A 7,224-nucleotide genomic window follows, 5' to 3' on the forward strand; every position below is an offset into this window, starting at 1 on the left:
AGTATTACCCCATGGTATCTCGAGATATCATGGGACATCATAACTTCTTATGGGTTCTTCATCAACTATTATTACTCACCGGATCCAATTGTTCCTAGGTTCTGGGTTGTCGTCAATCGAGAATGCCGACAAGTGAATCAATTCCGCACCCTGATTCAATAACTCTAAGTAATCTTCATTGCTTATGAGTTTATTAATCCTTCAAGTCATTTCTAGCCTGATAGGCTATATCATTATCGTGTAACTTTTTAACTGTGCTACCTGGTCCTTCTTCCCGGAGCACAACTTTTCAATGATGAGCTAAGCTTACGTCGACTTTCCTCGTCTTATCATTTCGCCTTGTACAACAAGCTTGATTCCGAGCTTGTGACGTACCCGTGGTTCCAATAGCCTTTCGCTTCATCATTCCTTTGACTTGATGTCATCGCCGATCGATTACACCTTCATGAAATCTCTCGACAATTGTGTCATGATCATCATCAACATTTTGAGCTCGTCCAGGATATCAATCGAATTCATGATGGGAAATACCATCCTTGCCCCTCGATGATTTGTGTAATCATCGACAACATTCTTGCCTTCCCCCAACACAAACTTCTTCATGTTTTGTGTTGTACCTTGATTTCCTTGCTATCTAGCTTAGGTTATGTTCTACCTTGTAGTATAACTGTCTTCTATATCAAGAATGTTGTGAGGATTGCTCCACCTCTTAAGAATTCTGGGTATAGTGATGCTTCTCACCATCACCATTCTTTCTTGGTGCTCGTGTTCATTCCAATAGGGGTACCAACAAGTGAACGGTGCTATTTGAATTCTGCCTTTCTAGCAACCCTATTGCTTTGAAGTAAATGGTCGATATTTCATTCTTAGACCATTGGTTATCGAACCACCATTCTAACATTGATCTTGCTACTTAAGCCCATATTTCGGGTGCACCTTTCAACAAATGTTTAACCGAGTATGTTTTCCTCGAGCATACATCATTATATCATTTGATCTGACTAATGTTATCTCCTTGTTCACATAATTGTGGAAACCCATCTTTTGGAAGTCTCGATGAATTGTCGCTGAGTTTATCATCTACCTCCTCATCCTCTTCTTGGTTTAATGATGAACTCTGGTTTCGGGACCTGCTTCCATAGTCCATTTCCCGAGAATCTTACAATGTCATCTCGTCAATTTGTGTTGCACCTTTTCTTTTTAGGAATCCCGTGTTTGAGTTATCTTGACACCAATCAGATCTGAATCTCGGTCAGATATGATGGTTGGAACATATTTTCAAGAATTATAACATTGATCCTCATATGACCCGGTAAGGTGTTGTCATGCACACCTAGCCGGAGGACCAAGTGTTATAGTTTCCTTTTTAACAAGGTTAACCATTTTTTTTCATGAGGAAATTGAATGCCTTGTTTAATAAGTCTATCTCGATGGATCCTTTGTGTATCCAAAGTCCGACCTTTGCTTGAAGACCTTGTCAATGCTATCTCGAAGCATGTCTGTGGTACTCCGATTTTCAACAAGAACATTTGAAGCCTAATACTAAATGTTTCTTGCTCATTTAGCCAAACACCGTGGTATGGGTAATGTCATGAAATTTCTCTCCCCTTACCTAAAGGGTTTTCTACATTGTATCCTGCCACGGATATCATGCTCTGCTTGTCCTTGGGAAGGATATACCCCCGAAATATGTGTTTATACACATTTTCCTTTCCGTTGTTCTGTTTAAACCTGATAATCACTTTTCCTTTCCATTGGTTTGTTTAAACCTTCTTGTGATCTATATTATATAAGCAGTAATATTTCCCTGCTTATGTAAACACCTCGTTGTACAATTCTGTCAGCAAGACCATGTTACTATTGTTGATGACATTCTGGTAACCACCGATGGATGAGAACTTTGTCTATTGGTCCGCCTCGTTCAACGAGCAGGAAAATGGTTCTCTTCGTCCCTCGCCCTTGGTACCGATGTTGTTGCCAACATAACTGACAGGCTACCCTCTGACATGCCTTACTTACATGATCATGTAAGAAGTCACAGCCCTTCCTACTTTTAACCCACGTGGTGGTCCCATAACCCACAGTTCCATAGGATCGAAACTTGACTCTCCTGTACACCCCCTGTTCCCAAAGTTATTCCTCCCGCGTGGACTCGTATGTAATTCATGAGCCACCTTCCGATGAGATCATCAATTCTCGCATCTGACACAATAATTATTTCGTTGCTTTGAAACCCTTTCACCTTCTGATTAGGCATCGAAAGAATGCCTATCCGTTTGAAACATCTCATGGTACCTTCTTACTTTGCTCTCGATATTTTCTTAAGTTTCAATTTGAAAGTTACTTTCCGTCACCTTCCCCGATGTTATCTCCCAGATAGTCTACCTTGTAGAGGTCCATTCTTCCGGTATACCCCCTTATTCTTTCGTAAGTACGACGGAGACCCCGAAGAAAGGATGACAACTTCATCATGATGACATGAAGCAGAGAATTGAAGACATCAATGTATTGGACCAGCCTCTTCAAGAAGAGAAATCCAGAATGAGAAGACCCACTAGTTTTGTTACCAAACCTTCTCCCCTTTCACTACCTCTTAAATCTCGAGACAAGATTTCTTGTAGTGGAGGAGAATTGTGACGCCCGGATAATTAGGCTATAGTAAAACTCTACTAATGATGCCATGTCACCTCTGCTACTGTTGCTAATTCCTCGTTAGTTCAAAAACCGATTCAAAATTCAAGTTCAAAATCAAGTCAAACAATAAAAGTTTTCAAATGTCAAAAATTAAATGTTCTAAAGTTGACAAATAAATCCTAAGTAATTATGGTGGTGAACCACATTTTTATAATATGATTAGATGCACTAAGTGAAATAAAACAGTAGCAAAACAATTAATTAAATGTCCTTTTGCAATTAATAAAATGTTAAGATATTTTATCTAGTTACCCAAAATTAATGGGGCAGTAGCATAACTTTAATACTAAATTAGGACTTGCTTTTATATTTTATAAAAGTATAGTAAATAGAAAATAAAATAAAACCACAAAAGGAAAATAAACAAAATCAAACAAAAACAAAAGAAGGAAACTTCCTCCTACACTGGGCCGAATGGCCCAACTGGCCATCCATGCCAAGGCCCACCCCATCCCACGTTATCCCCACCTGATCGAAACCCTAACCAACGCGCTCCCACCCCCACGTCGCCCTCCCTCTCCCCTTCATGATCCGATCTGGATCGGGGATGAGAACCCCCCACTCCCCTCGCTCCTCGCCCCTTTGCCCGATCTGGATCGAGGCACGGTGCCCTGACCCCGTCGCCGATCCCTGTCGCCTCGACGCCGCCTAATCGACTCTGCCCCGCCACGTCCCCAACGCCCTCGCACCGGCGCTGCCCCGTCTGTGACCGCGCCGTGGCCAAAACCCGCCGGAATGCCTCGTCCCCGTCGCTCGCGTCCACGTCTCTCCATCACCGGCGCCATCACGCCTCGCCGCCCAACTCCCCTGCAACGGGGGTGAGAACGCTATTCCCCCTGCTTCCCTCTCCTTGTCGTCCCGCTCTTGCTCTGCCCGCGGCCGCACCCGCCTGGTCGCGCTCTGTCGCCCCGAGTAGCCCCTGCACCGAGGTCACCATGCACTGGCCTCGCCTGGCCCGCGCCTAACCCCGTCCGGCGCGCCACCGTGCGCGCACGCCTATCGCCTCTTCATCCCGCTCCGCCCTACTACCGTCGCCACTTGGTGCCATGCTTGCCACCCGCTGCTGGTTGCTGTCGTTGCAGCTGCCGTGGCCTCGCTGCTGCCACTCCCGGCGCCCGCCCCGCGTCGGCGCACAGCCACACACGGGCGGGCTGCGGCCAGTGCCCGCATGCCCAGCGCCCGTAACCCGCCTGTGCCAGCGCTCGCTACGGCCCTTTAGGCCAATGACAACCGGGGTCCACCCCCCTTGAACGTTATAAATAAAAGGAAAGCAATGAATTTAATAAAGATTTTAATTATTAATTAATTAATTAATCAATGAATTAATTAAGTTAATTAGATATGTTAAATTGACTAATCACATATTAAACTAACTAATAGATTAACTACAGAGTATGACACATGGACCTCACTGGTCAGAATTGACCCATTCAACTGCTGACTGGACCCCCCGGACCCCACCTGTCAGCCTCACATTGCATCCTGTTGGGTACAACTCTGTGTACCCCTAGCGTTTTAATATTTTGTTATGAATTAATAATAATTAAAAAATGATTAAAACTTTGTTAGTTAATATAAAATAAATCGTAACTCGGACGAAAATACTTTGTACATGAAAGTTGCTCAGAATGATGAGACGAATTCGGATACGCAACCCGTTCGTTCGCCACACATCCCTAGCATAGCAAACACGCAACTTTCCCCCTCCGGTTCATCTGTCCGAAAACACGAAACACCGGGAATACTTTCCCGGATGTCTTCCCCACTTCACCGGTATCACCTACTACTGCGTTAGGGCATACCTAGCACCGCGTATTGCCTCGTTATGTTTTGTGATGCTTTGTTTGCTCCGTATTTACTGTTTCTTCCCCCTCTTCTTCTCTGGTAGACCTCGAGACCGGCGCTGATGCCACCGAGTACGACTACGTCACCGACAACCCTTCTTCTTGTACAACAGAGCTTCCAGGCAAGCCCCCCCTTTGATCACCAGATATCGCCTATTCTTCTCTCTACTACTTGCATTAGAGTAGTGTAGCATGTTACTGCTTTCCGTAATCCTATCCTGATGCATAGCCTGTCCTTGCTACTACTGTTGTTACTTTTACCCGCAAACCTAATGCTTAGTATAGGATGCTAGTTTATCATCAGTGGCCATACATGCTTGTCCGTCTGCCATGCTATACTATCGGGCCGTGATCACTCGGGAGGTGATCACGGGTATATACTATATACTATATACATGATACATGTGATGACTAAAGTCGGGTTGGCTCGAGGAGTCCCCGCGGTTGATTCACGAATTGGGGGCTGGAAGGACATACTTTCCCGACGGCCCTCTGTGTGGATCTTTGTGGCGAAGCGACATGGCAGGTTGAGACCACCTAGGAGAGAGGTGGGCCTGGCCCTGGTCGGCGTTCGCGGTTATTTCAAAATAAGACGCTTAACGAGATCTTGGTATTTGATCCGAGTCTGGCTACTAGCCTATATGCACTAACCATCTACGCGGGGACAGTTATGGGCAATCGACGTTGTGGTATCAGCCGAAGCCTTCATGACGTCAGCGACTGAGCGGCACGCGCCGGGTTGGACTGGAACGCCTGCTCTTGTATAAGGGAGGCTAGGTCTGCTCACCGGCCGCGTACGCAATGTGCAGGTGTGCAATGGGCGATGGGCCCAGACCCCTGCGCCATAGGATTTAGACCGGCGTGCTGACCTCTCTGTTGTGCCTCGGTAGGGCTGCGACATGTTGATCTGCCGAGGCCGGGCATGACCCAGAAAAGTGTGTCCGGCCAAATGGGATCGAGCGTGTTGGGTTATGTGGTGCACCCCCGCAGGGAAGTTAATCTATCCGAATAGCCGTGATCTTCAGTAACAGGACGGCTTGGAGTTGTTCCTTGACCTTATGACAACTAGAACCGGATACTTAATAAAACACACCCTTTCAAGTGCCAGATACAACCGGTGATCGCTCTCTCACAGGGCGACGAGGGGAGGATCATCGGTTAGGATTATGCTACACGATGCTACTTGGTGGATTTACCTTCTGCTCTCTTCTACATGCTGCAAGATGGAGGTTACTGGAAGCATAGTCTTCGATAGGACTAGCTATTCCCCCTCTTATTCCGGCATTCTGCAGTTCAGTCCACATATGATAGCCTTTTCCATTTGATACCAATGCATACATATGTAGTGTAGCTCCTTGCTTGCGAGTACTTTGGATGAGTACTCACGGTTGTTTTGCTCCCTCTTTCCCCCTTTCTATACCCGTTTGCTGCGACCAGACAATGGAGTCCAGGAGCCAGACGCCACCGTCGACGACTACTACTACTCGGGAGGTGCCTACTACTACGTGCAGCCCGCTGTCGGCGACCAAGAGTAGTTTAGGAGGATCCCAGGCAGGAGGCCTGCGCCTCTTTCGATCTGTATCCCATTTTGTGCTAGCCTTCTTAAGGCAAACTTGTTTAACTTATGTCTGTACTCAGATATTGTTGCTTCCGCTGACTCGTCTATGATCGAGCTCTTGTATTCGAGCCCTCGAGGCCCTTGTCTTGTAATATGATGCTTGTATGACTTATTTTATTTGTAGAGTTGTGTTGTGATATCTTCCCGTGAGTCCCTGATCTTGATCGTACACGTTTGCGTGTATGATTAGTGTACGATTGAATCGGGGGCGTCAGAAGTTGGTATCAGAGCCGACTGCCTGTAGGAATCCCCCTTCCACATTCCTTGGCCGAAGTTGAGTCTAGTCAGTGAAAAACTTTTACTAACATGGTTGTGTGCCTTACGGGCCCACGTTGCCATTTGGGTGGTATTAGGATCTTTTATTCCTCGACCTATACTCTAGGACTCTAATATCTCCCCTATTCGGGTTAAATGATTTTGCTAATGCTAACTTTAGGTTCTCGTAATTACTTCCTTCTGGAGAGCCCCTTATTACAGATGATCGCCTGCTGCACCAGAAGATTCATAGGATACTCTCCGAGGTTATCGCGAGAACTTGTGCTCATTGCGTTTTTAACTCCCTTCCACCATCAACCCCTATAGATAACTACATGCACTTGCCATTCTTACCTTAGTCCCCAGTTGCTCTTGTTATTACAAGATACCCCGAAATACTCGTTGTTGTTCCGAGAATCCTTGTGCCTACTGCCTTGCAGATCCTTGTCACCTAAATACACCTACAAATTAATCCTCACACACACTGAGGATTTGTTTCTCCCCAGTTGTTCATGTGTTTAACCAAAGTCTTCGAAATACTATTTGATCTGTCGAAAATCCTCAGCATCTTACTGCTCTTGAAATTCTTGCTTCCTTGCATTATGGTTAATCCCATAAGTTTAGTAATCTTATTGGCATCCTTTGCCACTATCATTTTGAGCCCACTGATACAATATGTTGCGAAGGCACGCAATCCTTAATCAGATCCCTCATTTCGTCCTTCCAACTCAAATGTCATTTTAAATATGAGCTGGATCTCAACCAATCAAATTTTGCCATCGATTGTGCCCCTAAGGCTATTCAACTTATCCA

General features: G+C 45.7%; 1 long non-coding RNA gene across 2 annotated transcripts; it reads left to right on the forward strand.

Moving 5' to 3' along the window:
• Window positions 1-3,064: 3,064 nt before the first annotated feature.
• LOC147971441 (uncharacterized) lies at window positions 3,065-6,273 on the forward strand. Of its 2 annotated transcripts, none has more exons than XR_015603313.1 (2): window positions 3,065-3,512; window positions 5,976-6,273. It is a non-coding gene; the product is annotated as an uncharacterized LOC147971441 (long non-coding RNA). The 2 variants fall into 2 exon arrangements; XR_015603312.1 differs by lacking the exon at window positions 3,065-3,512 and adding an exon at window positions 3,519-4,660.
• The last annotated feature ends 951 nt before the right edge of the window (window positions 6,274-7,224 follow it).

The sequence above is a fragment of the Triticum urartu genome, chromosome 5A (genome assembly GCF_056163025.1).
Source record: "Triticum urartu cultivar PI428250 chromosome 5A, HENAU_Tu73, whole genome shotgun sequence".
NCBI lineage: Eukaryota > Viridiplantae > Streptophyta > Magnoliopsida > Poales > Poaceae > Triticum > Triticum urartu.